General features: G+C 38.0%; 1 long non-coding RNA gene across 3 annotated transcripts; it reads right to left on the bottom strand.

Moving 5' to 3' along the window:
- Positions 1–220: 220 nt before the first annotated feature.
- Positions 221–10,875, bottom strand: LOC146761681 (uncharacterized). Of its 3 annotated transcripts, none has more exons than XR_014942426.1 (3): positions 10,545–10,870; positions 9,160–9,293; positions 221–9,036 (listed from the first exon to the last, which is right to left on the bottom strand). It is a non-coding gene; the product is annotated as an uncharacterized LOC146761681 (long non-coding RNA). The 3 variants fall into 3 exon arrangements; XR_014942425.1 differs by having other exon boundaries at positions 221–3,065; positions 8,921–9,293; positions 10,545–10,853; XR_014942424.1 differs by having other exon boundaries at positions 221–9,293; positions 10,545–10,875.
- Between the last annotated feature and the right edge of the window lie 1,239 nt (positions 10,876–12,114).

Here is a 12,114-nt window from a genome sequence, read left to right as displayed (position 1 = left end):
CTATATATAAACAACTTAGGCACCTAAAAGGTTGAAAGATAGGTAAGATAAATCTGGAGCTTAGGTGATCTGCCCAAGGCCAGAAAGCAGGAAACAGATTCAGGTATTGATCACAATTCTTTGAAAGCAGTAGTAGTATCTTAACTATAAAGAACTGCTTAAATTTCTGGCAGTGGTCTTAGCATTTTCCCTAAAATAAGACAACAGAGATGGAAAATGGTTCAACAAGAAAGAGCTCATTCAATTTATTTATTTCATTCAAATATTGAAAATGATTATAAGATGAAAATGATTATAATTCATTAGCTTCCCTGCAGAAAGTGAAAGTTCTCAGGAATATTCTTTCCATTAGTTCTCAGATGCCCCTCTGAAAGTAATGCCTTCTATTCATTCTTATGCAAACTAACACAGGTACAAAAAGCACAAGAACACTGGTTGACAGAGAAATTCTCAGCTACGAAACACCATTTTTTCAACACAGTCACCACCATTAGCTGTGCATTTTCACGGGCAATGAAGAAGAGTCTGCATGCTGCACTGGTACAAATCTGCATGGCTGTCCAGAAGGTGGATTTTCTTACATGTCGCTGTCACTGAAACGCAGCACTCACCGCCTCACTGTTCACTCATCCACTGCTTGGTCTCCATAGATGTTCAAAAAGCATCAATGAAAGTCAATGGGTTCAGCTTTTTTTCTGCATGGAGGAATTCAATTTCCCACCCTTCACTTCATAAACATTTCCATGTCAGAAACAGTTTTGTCAAAATGCTCCTCTGCTGCTATCTGTTAAATGGCACAACATGTTAAGGAATAATATTGATAGGAAGGCCCAACCTCCACTGTCAAACCACCAACCCCCACTTTTGGCATCCGGGACCAACAAGACAAAATAAGAGGCATTACCTTCAGCATGGCCCTCATATTACCACGCAAAGCTGGGCACAGCTTCACTAAAATTTGTTTCCTGTCTCTCATATGCAGCAATTTCAGCCATACACACAGAGAAGCAAGACTCCAGAAACTAGCCAGGTCTCTGGAACTGGAGTTGTGAGACATATCCACATCCTAAATGCAACAAAAAGCTTCCAAAAATCCATGATAATTGATTTCCTTAAAAATTGTTTCATATTCAGTTACTGAAATTTTGAAGTTATGTTGCAAACAGAAACATTTTATTCACATCACCGTTTTCTTTTTTTAACAACAGAAGATTGCTTAAAACAACTCAATATCATGAAATTTTACTTCTGACTTAATTTTTACAAAGGACAGATAGACACAAATAAAGTAATGATTACAGCAAACCAGAACAAAGGTCTGTCTGATTAAGTATGCAGTCCTTGACAGTTTATATTTTTCATTTGTAAATGCCAACTAGATTGAACAAGAGAACAGAACAGCCAGAGACACAGTTGGCACAAATAGCTTGTGCACAACAAATGGATTGAAATATTCATGCATAAAATATGCAACAATCAGTTCCAAAGTTGTAAACAAATAGACATAGATGAAATAAAATTAATGAAATGAAATATTTGCTATGAATAATTTGGCCAGTTCTTATGGATGTAATTTCTGTCTCAAGGAGGAAAAAAAAAAAAAATCTGAACTATATTTATACAAGACATTCTAATTCAGTATTTGGCAATAAAAGATCAAAATTATAGCATGATAGGAAGGAAAAGTTCACAGCTTAGTAAAGAAAAACAAAATGGAAACTGGAGTATGGAAAGGATTTTGCACACAATCTATCTCCAGTGCTCACATTAAAAAGAAAAAAGAAAAAAAAAAAAAAAAGGAAAATGTAGGGAGAGTAAAGAGGAAAGGCACCAAAACTGAAGGGGGAGGTCCTTCTCCACACTGCTCTTGTGAGGCCCCATCTGGAGTACTGTGTCCAGACCTGGGGGTTCCAGAACAAGACAGATGTGGAGTGGACCCACAGGAGGCCATGAGAATGATCTACATTCTGTGTTGGGGAAATTTTTCACTCAGAGTGTGGGGAGGGACTGCACAGGCTGCCTAGAGAAGCTGTGGATGGCCCATCCACATTCATGGCCAGGTTGGATGGGCTCCTGGGCAGCAGCCCCACCCATGGCAAAGGGTTGGTACTAAATCCCTTCTAAATCAAGCCATTCTATGACTTTTTTACTGAAATGAATGATACAGAAAATACACAGCTGGGAGACACTGGAAGCTTGCTTATCTGCCTCCTCAAGAAAGCAAGCAGTAAAAGACCTGACAGTGGGAAATGGGAGACACTCCAAAGTCAAAAGATGAATTATCTCTTTCTTTATTGCTAATGTATACTTTAGCCAAATAAAAATTAGTGCAGAATTGTGTTATGTGGTAAGTCATGCCTGATATTACAGAAATTTGTGAGGACAGTTATTGTTTGCTCAGTAAAAACAATTTATACAGGCTTCTTCTTCCTGATAAAGAAAATTGAGTATCCAGCATTCAGGTTGTCCAGAATCCTGGCAGAAAGATGTTTTTATGTGAACAAGCCCATTATTTTCACATGTTACATATTTACTCTCTAAAGAGATCACTGTCCTGCTGTACTGGAGTTCCTTCTGCTCTTGAGCAGACTTCAATCATAGATGAATTCAAAGTAAACAGGCAGCTGATTACAGGGAACTTTGTTCAGTGTTGACATCAGAAATATTCATTGTGCCTGTGACCTAGAGAACAATGAACCCTACAAGTGCCAAAACCACCAGATCACCTATAAGAAAAGCCATGAGCACTCAGACCGTTCATCTTCAATGGCCTTGGAAGGCCAAACAAATGAATTGTCCAAATAAACATAATCCATTAAAAATAAAAACAAAAATTCAAACCCTGTTACACAGTTTACAGAAAACTGCTCATACACAATATCCAGTTCCTCAGGAGTTTTGGTGCTTCTTCTCATCCGTTGTTCAGAGACCACTTTCAGCTTCCTGAGAAGGGTTTTCTCAGCAAGAGCTCATGCGATAAGCAATAGCAACCCTCTGCCATCTCCTTCCATATCCATTCTGAAAGCCACTGGTTATAACAGCAATAACCATTTTAATTGTTTGACCTGTAGGCAGAAACCAAGAACTAACTTACGTTTCTTTTGAGAAATGTAACTGCTCTCACCTTCAGTGAGCCATATGTAATATAGATGTCTGTGCTTGAACAAGTCTGTCCTTCTCTCCTTAGACAAAGGAAAGAAACTGGCAACTACAGAGTGTTAAATTTATCTTTTATAGTCATCCATCCAAATCACCCACTAGTGTCTATTTTTCCTTATTAGTAATGAAGAAAATTAATATGGATAGTTCAGACAGACTGTTTCATAAATATTTGCAGTAACACAACATGGAACTGCTCAATACAATAAGATCTTCCTACTTTGAAGAAGAAAATGCTAAGCCACACATAATAAAAATAAAATTCTGAACCTGTGTTATATACGCAGTGTATTGCAGTGAGTTACAGCATCATCCACAAAATCAGAGCCAAGTCCTAGATTCCCTTACTGTATGCAATAGCAATTGACCAGTTTCATTATTTGGCTACTCTAAAGAGGTTAAAGTTGACTATAGAGGCCAAAGCCCTGACAGGATCACTGATAAATTGATACTATGTTTAGAATAAAATAAAGAGTATATCACAGTGATGATAAACTACTCTCTGATTTTAATAAATTACATATTTGGAGTCTTCAATCTCCCTAATGTTTTGTATATGAAACCATCTGATTTATGGCTCTGAAAATATATCAGCCTGAAATTTATACTATGAAAAATGCAATATTTAAATTATTTTAAAATGTAATACCCAAATTACACTCAGGAATTGTTCAATACATTAGTTAGAAATTAGGGACCACAATATTGGATGGCATAATCTGTAGGATTCTGTTCAAGGAAAACACTGATTAAAATCTAAATCAAGATATCCATAAAACATGCTAAGTGGCTCCTTCCTAGTACTTTGAGTGATTAGTGTCATGATCTTCTTGAAAAATCTCCTGTTGGAGACCTTTTTCCACACTTCAAAAAATAAAGAAAGAAAGAAAAAAAAAAGGAAAAAGAAAAAGATAAAAGGAAAAGAAAGCAATTTGCAAGGGATACCTGCTTGTTTTTACAGTGAGGACTCCTCAGTCATTTGCTTCCATAGTTATGATTCTGTCATTGGTAAAAGTAGTTTTCATCTTAAAATTGTCCTAAATTCCCCCTGTTTTATTATGAGATATGCAAGTATCTCTTTAATAGCAAAACAAGTGAGAATTAATTTCATTTAAGAAGTGCTTGAAGCTTCAAAACTTCTCCTCAAAAATCAGTGAGTGTTTAGAACTCTATGGGCAATGGTCATTAACAGCATTTCCAAAACAAATAATGATGCACATAAATCACAGTTCCTTACCTGTAGCACATCTATACAGTAGGTTGTATCCATTATTGTTAACAGGTATAATTAAATTGCACACTACATCACTAGTAGTATACTAAAATGACCATCCAACAAATTCCAGATAGATGATTTCTAGCCTAGGCTCTCCTGCTGATCTGGTAGTCTGACTAAATCACTCCATCCCTTGTCATTTTCTTATTCATTTCTTCAAACTGAATAGTATGGCAGGAAAGGGCTAAGGGCAATTCACCCAAGTTGTGTGTGGCTGATGACCATGAACTTTCCTTAGGAATGGGCAAGGAGCAGGCTTTGAACTAAATACATTGTTCTGGTAGCAGCAGTCTCCTATCTGGCCATACTGGAATGCTGTAGTCCCTGTAGTAGATGACGAGGATGCCTCTGTGTATGGGAGGGGTGCAGAATACAGAACATGGCCATAAAATCCACTGGAAGTTAAATGGTCTTCCTGTCTGGTTCATTGCTGAGCATGAATTTCTGATGAATTTCTTACTCTGTATCTTATCTCAGGACTCTAGTACAAATAAGTGGTAGCTTATCAATACAAGATCCAACAGAATTTGAACCCTCCCTGAATGAAGTGTTTTCCTCCAGCCTCAGTAAGATTACAATAACTGAAGTGATATAACTGCCCCAGGAATACCTGTACCTCCAGGTACATATATGTGTAGTGTCTGAGCTGAATTCTTTATTCACTCAGTCATAGAAAGCATGCTGATTTCCACATATCATTACTTACGCGTGAGTAAATTTGTGATGTAGGAGTATATTGGAAAGAAAGACAAATGCAACAGTTCAGAACTTGCCTTTCTAAAAGTAAACATAAAGCAAAGAACTTTAGGCTGAGCACAAAGGGCCAATTTAGCTCAAAGAGGCCAGAAGTCCAACATATCTTCAAAAGAACTGATAAGGAAATGGAATTTCCATTCACAGGAAACTCCACTATGAAAAAAATAATACACAATTTCAAACCCTGCATAATACTAAAAAATAAAATAATAAATATATTTCAGTTTCAAATAGTTTTATGGTAACACCTCCAAAACACACGGGAGAAATAAAAACTTTTAATTTATAGCACCTGTAACGATAATAAGTATATATTCAATATAATATATAGCTCTATGCATTTATAGGGTTATTTAAGAGAAACATGGAAATACAGTTAAAAAACAGTTCTAACCTCCTAGTTTAAAATAGTCACATTAAAGGAAGCTGTTTTTGAAGCACAGAAGTAAAATGAAAAAGTAGAAATTGTTGAATTATTGCTTATATCAAAAACAACAAGGTCTCATGTCTCTCTTTTTTTTTTTTTTTTAATGCCAGCTGTTCCATTGAGAACATTCTGTTCAACTCTGGACTTGAAACCTTCTTTTCTTGTCTGGCAAGTTTTTCCTAGAAGCACTAAATCCCTTTTACTTGGCTTCTCTGTGCAGATAAACTGCTGGATAAACATTAACTAATTCATTTTTGTCCTAATTTTTGTTCCATTACAAGCATCTAAAAGTCAAAGGACAAATTTTCCTCCAGTGCAAATCTAACAGGACATCACTAACCTGCGTAAGAATATCAAACTAACTTCTACTACTCCATAGCAAATTCACTTTGAGTGAATTCAGTGCATCTGCTCTGATCTGACATTAGCCAGCTTAATCTTTTCCACTATCTGCCTACAAGCATCAACAGAAAAGGGGAGAGATCAATTTGGCTATGCAGGTAAAAAAGAGATCTTAAATAAAACCTGTGACTGTTGAAAGATATTCTCCTTTTATTACTTGGTTATATATATTTATTTACACAAAAATATGCAGGATAATTTTAAAACAAGGTTGAGTGGGTCCAAGAGGTGGTCTGTGGGATAATTCTCTCCCAGTCACAGTTACGGTAGTGCTTTAGTGCTATATAGTGCTAGCCCAGAGACAAGCACAGTGCACTGCCACTGACTGTTTCCATAATCAATGCAGAAACATTGCAGAAATCCAAAATCTGGACAGTCCTTCAATGAAGTGATGTGATTTTGCAAGTCATGTAAGATTAAGTGAAAAGCTCTTATGAAAGATGAAAGATACAACATTGTCTTTCATTCGAACACAACCAAGTCCCAAATAGTTTTATTAGAGATCCAATGCATAAACTGTAAACTCCTGTTAAATATTATGGAATAACTGACATCTCTTTTATTAGAAAGGTTTAGAGTCAGGCCTGGTAATGGAACTGTGCTCTCATCATTACGGAGGATCATATCATTCTAACAGATCCTAAACCTGGATAAGATCAATTGTTATGCCCTTCACATAATGCTATTAAATTAATAAGCACAGATGCTAAGATCTTGGCTCAGAGAATGACCAGGAGATTAACTAAATTATTCCCATGACTTTTAGTCTGAGTGAGATTTGTATATGGCAGTTGAGCTGAAAACTCAGCCTTCTGCGTTGCTTGAAGCATTACAGAGAATCAGACTTAATGCAGAAAACGGCAAGCAAAGAAGAAAGTCATTTAGTTATGTGGAATGTTTTTCCCCATCATAACATTAAAATAATAAATTTTGGAAGACGATGTATTGCTTGAATTAAAACTCTTTATATCTCCTTGGTAGGTAATGCTTAAATGAAATTCATTCTCCTTATTCAACGCAGACTGAGAAAATGAGACAAAGTTGTCACCATAGATTTTATCTGGATGATCTTTTTTTGGAACAGATCCATGAATGGATTCTGGCATCAAAGTAAAACCAGCAAAACGAAATCACAGAAGGGCTTTGATGCCATTTAAGTTTGTATTCCCTTTGAAAACAGTACTGAATTTTAAGAATGAGGAATTGTGCAGGTGGCCCTACTCCCTAAAACATTGGTCTGTTTAGCTACGTGTGTTAGTAACCTGCTCTATACCTTAAAAAGCTCATCAAAAAGTGAAATGTGAATAATTCAGGACACAGGAGATGTGTATTTTCACATGTAATATCTATGAACTCAAGACCATTGGCTCAGCCTAATAATTCTATATGTCACATGCTGAGATGGTCCCCACTCCAACGATCTCACTTTCTAACTAGAGAAGACAGTTATTTGAAAGGGAGAAGACAACAGAGAGGTTTAGTTGGCCAAGTCCCTTCAGACTACCAACATCAAAGCTGAATTTAAAACCCAAGTCATGAGTGCCAAGCCAGTTGTGTGTAGTTACACCAAGAAACACACAAGTCCATGGCCATGTTCTGGGCACTGCTGGGGCATCGCTACATCATCCTTTGATTATCTGCCAAATATGCAGATCTGTCGCAACCAGTTCTTCAGCTATGCAATCACTGTAGTCTGCAAGCAGAGATATTGACAGTAGTGGCAGATAGATATGCAACTTGAGGGTTGTGCTGACAGTCAGAGGGTCTTCAACAGCTGGAGAAATGGAAATGACAGGAACCTGATGAAGTTTGACAAATAAAAATTCAGAGTTCTGCACCTGGGGAGGAACAGTCTCAAGCACCAGAGGATGTTGGGGGCCACTCAGTTGGAAAGCAGACTGAAGAAAAGGTCTTGGAGGTCCTGGTGGAAAACTAAGTTAAGCATAAATCGGCAATATGCCCTTTGTCACAAAGGAGAACAACAGTCTTCATGGCTGTATTACACAAAGTATCACAAGCAGGTCAAGAGAAGTGATCCTTTCCCCTTGCTAAGCATTGGTAATGCTGTACCTGGAATTCTGTGTGCAATTCTGGGCTATCCAGTACAACAAAAGTATGAAAATATCAGAGAGCATCCAGGCCATGAGTAAGGTATTGGAGCACTTCTTCTATGAGGAGAGGTTGAGAGAGCTGGAACTGTTCAGCTTAGAGAAGGAGAAGACTCAGGGGAAATCTTACCAGTATAACTACCTGAATGGAGATTGCAAAATCCCTATCAGACCAGGGTCTTTTCACTGGCGTCTAGTGCCAGGACAAGTGCCAATGAAAGTAAACTGGAAGACAGTGGGGTCTGTATGAACATCAGGAAACACTTTCTTTCCATGTGAAGGTTATGGACCATTGGCACAGGCTGCTAAAGAGGTTGTGGCATCTCCTCCCTGGAGATCTCCAAAAGCTGCCTGGACATGGGCTTGGGCATGCTGCTCTGGGTGTCCCTGATTTAGTCCCTGTGATTATGTAATAGCATCCATCAGCAACCTTCCTGTTCTGTTTTCCACACTCTCTGCATAATTCTTTCTTTCTCTGCTGTCAATTACTCTATTTGATCTATTCTCTGAATTCACTGGCTCCCAAAGCATTTCATGTGTGAATCCAATACTTCTTTTCTCAACACGTATCCAACAAAACTGCTTAGAAGAAAATCAGTGATTAAAACAAAGCTATGACACACACTTGGTAGCATCTCCTGATGATTTGTCAGGTTAAATATTTTTGAAATATTTTGTAAAACAAACAATTTTAGTGGAAAGGCAAGAAACAAAAGTTAAATCTGAATAAAATTAACTCTGGGAGTAAAGGACAGCGTTAACAGGTAAAGCAATATGTAGCATTTGAATTACCCCCAGCATCTCAAGGAGTATAAAACACATAATGCACATCATCTTGTAGAGTCAGTTGTGGAAAGCATTGTGTTCCAATCTTGAAACAGTTCCCAGCAACAGAAAGATATCACGCTCTGGAAAAATGAATTAATATGTCACTAGGGAAGTGAACAAATATTGGTTACACTTGCTGAACACCCAAAGTGTTTTCTTCCCATCTGTCAAAACACTGATACAACTACACAGTAGAGCAAGACCTGAGAGGCCAATCCAAAGAGCTGGTACAACAAAATGGAAGTTCCCCTTGGACTCTCCCTTGGTTTCTCTTCAACCTTCCTGGTATGCAAAAGCAGTCAGCTCCACACAAGCTCCTCATTGCAGATGATTTGTCCTGAATAAGCAAGACACACAGCTGTTCAGAGAAGAGCGAAACAGCCTGTCCCTATGGGTGTTTGTATCTCCTTATCCACGACCTGCAATTAGGCACAATCCTGATGTTACTGAGCAGTGCAACCAGGCACTTGATTTACTCAGATTTTACTCATCCTATGAAGTCAGAGCAGTTGAGGGGGCTCAACAGTTTTTAGGAGAGCATGATTAAGCCCTGTGTAGGAGCCAGCTCACAATGCAATGAACATTTACAACCTTTGACTGTTTGGGCTGGATAAAAGTAAACAGCTTAAACAGGGCATGTGAAAAATAAATATAATATTCAGGATTACATATCTCATCTTTTATCCTTTCACAGTCTCAGCTAAGATTATCCTATCCAATTCAAGGGGCAATCAGCTCAAGAGAAACTTTGATCCAGAAGAACTCTGCTTAGAAATACTATTTTTCTGAGACTATAAGCTCTCTGTGATAACAATTGCTGTATTACTTTTTACATTGATTCAGCTCTATGGGAGATACTTATGAAAAACAAAAGCTATTAAGACTAGTAAGTAACTCATAGAAGATTCATTTTCTCTGTATTTTACTATAATTTACTGTTTAAATTTCAAAAGTAAATAGTGTTGCACAAAGATCTGAAGAAAATGGAACAGAAGACCTCAACTCACATTAAATGTTGATAGGAATTGTCAGAATAATCTAGAATATTGACATGATATTTTGGTTTCTCAAAGGCTAAAGTTCTTTAGAAAAAGGAGGAGAGAGGGAGGGACAGGCAGTGAAACAAGTGATCATTCAGTCGTTTTCCTGAAATGTCAGTTAATGCAATGAAAGGTTTCAGCAAATGTTTATTTTGTAATGTAGAAAGTGGAGAAGTTTACAGGAACAGCTCATTTTTTAAAAAAATCCCAGGTAAAAAAAGGAATGAGTTCTTATTATTTCACATCTCGAAATATATTTGTAGAGGTTGAGTGAAAATGACTTAATGAAACAAATCGATAAAAATGAATAAATCCAAGTGAAACATTTGAATTGAAGATTATTTTTGACTTTAAGTATTCTTTTAAATCTTTAGTGACAGAAATGAATAGCAGTAGGAATAAATAAGTAAATAAATAAATAGATAAAGATCTAACAACAGTTAGTGCAAAATGGAAATTCTAGGCTCTGCATAGAAATGCATTTGTTTTGTCCATACAATGCAAAATTAGTTTCCAGAAGACGTTAATAGCATAGGAAGATACATTACCTGCTTTATGTGCAAAATGCCCAGGTGGGAATGTAACCCTGAGCACCTCTAAAACTCTAACCTGCATCTAGGACAGAGATCAATTACAGCTGAAACAAACTCCAAAGCTGTTTGCTGTTGCTTGTGCTTAGAATGCACAAACCCAACTAGGAACACATCTGGCAAGAATTTGTGAGAAATGTCAACTCCATTTATCTGCTATGGTGCGCCTACATGGGCAGCATAGTGTGGATTTGAGCCTAATCTCAAGTTACGTCTCTTCTGCTCTGTTTACATGTAGGCACATGCTCCATGTGGATAAAAGCCAAGGTCTAGAGTTCAGTAGAGCAAGAGCCAAAGGGAAGAGCCCAGCAAACTGAGCAGAATGGTCAGCAGTGCACCAGGAGACACTGTTCCCTCAGCAATTAGGTACTGCAGTGAAGGCTCTGAGTTTCATCTGGGGGACAGAAGCAGATGCTGAGGACAACAGGCCAGGAGCAAATTTCACCTTTCTCTTTCTTATACTGTAAAATAAGTGTGTTCTCAATGGTGCAAGTCACAGGTGCAGGGACACAAAGGCGATCACAAACATTTAGTGTGGATTTACCAGGGGCAGGTTGTACTTGACAAACCTGATTGCTGTCAGTCATGAAATTTCTCTTTTATGTGGATGAGAAGAAAGTAATAGTTTCAGTACATTTGATTACACTAAATCTTCTGTCCCATCTTCAGCAGATCTCTCATTTGGTAGTTAAGGATTTACAGCCCATGATGTCATGAAAGTTGCCTAGACAACTATGGATAAATTAGCTCAAAGACCCATTCCATCTGACTTTGAGCACTTGGTCAAGAAATACCCCAAGGATGGACCATCCACAGGTCCTCTCATCAGCCTGTTACAGCCTATCAGTACTGTTCCTCCTGGGGAATGCCACTCATCACCAATCTCCATCCAGACATTGAGTCATTGACCACCACTCTCTGGACTCGATCCTGCAGCCAGTTCTTCTTCCATTGAACAGTTCCCCCACCAAATCTGTATATTTTGAATTTGAAGAGAACAGTGTTTAAGGGAACTGTATCAAAGGCATTACTGAAGTCAAGACATCAGTGGATCTTCCCTTGTCCATTGATGCAATGACACTATAATAGAAGTCCACTAGATTGGTCAGACAGGATCTGCCTTTGGTGAAGCAGTGCTGGTTATCCCGTATCACCTCACCCTCTTCTATACGCCTGAGCAAAGCTTCAAGGAGGATCTGTTCCATGATCTTTCCCATCTCAGAGGTGAGGCTAACAGGTTGGTAGTTCCCTGGTTCATCCTTTCTACCCTTTTTAAAAATGAGTGTGATGCTGCCTTTTTCAAATCAGCAAAGACTTCACCTGACAATGTGAACTTCTCAAATATCATCAAGAGTGCCTTGATGACTACATCAACTAATTCCCTCAGGACTCTGGATGCAACTCCTTGGGACCCATAGACTTATGGATGTTCAAGTTCCTCAGGCAGTTGCAAACCTGATCTTTGCTTAAAGCATGAAGAGCTATGCTCCCTCAGTTCCCACCTTCTGAACCATCTGCACAAGGGCTG

Source organism: Coturnix japonica, chromosome 2, assembly GCF_054131305.1.
Source record: "Coturnix japonica strain WE chromosome 2, WE-NBRP24, whole genome shotgun sequence".
NCBI lineage: Eukaryota > Metazoa > Chordata > Aves > Galliformes > Phasianidae > Coturnix > Coturnix japonica.
This window is presented reverse-complemented; position numbering and strand designations above follow the sequence as displayed.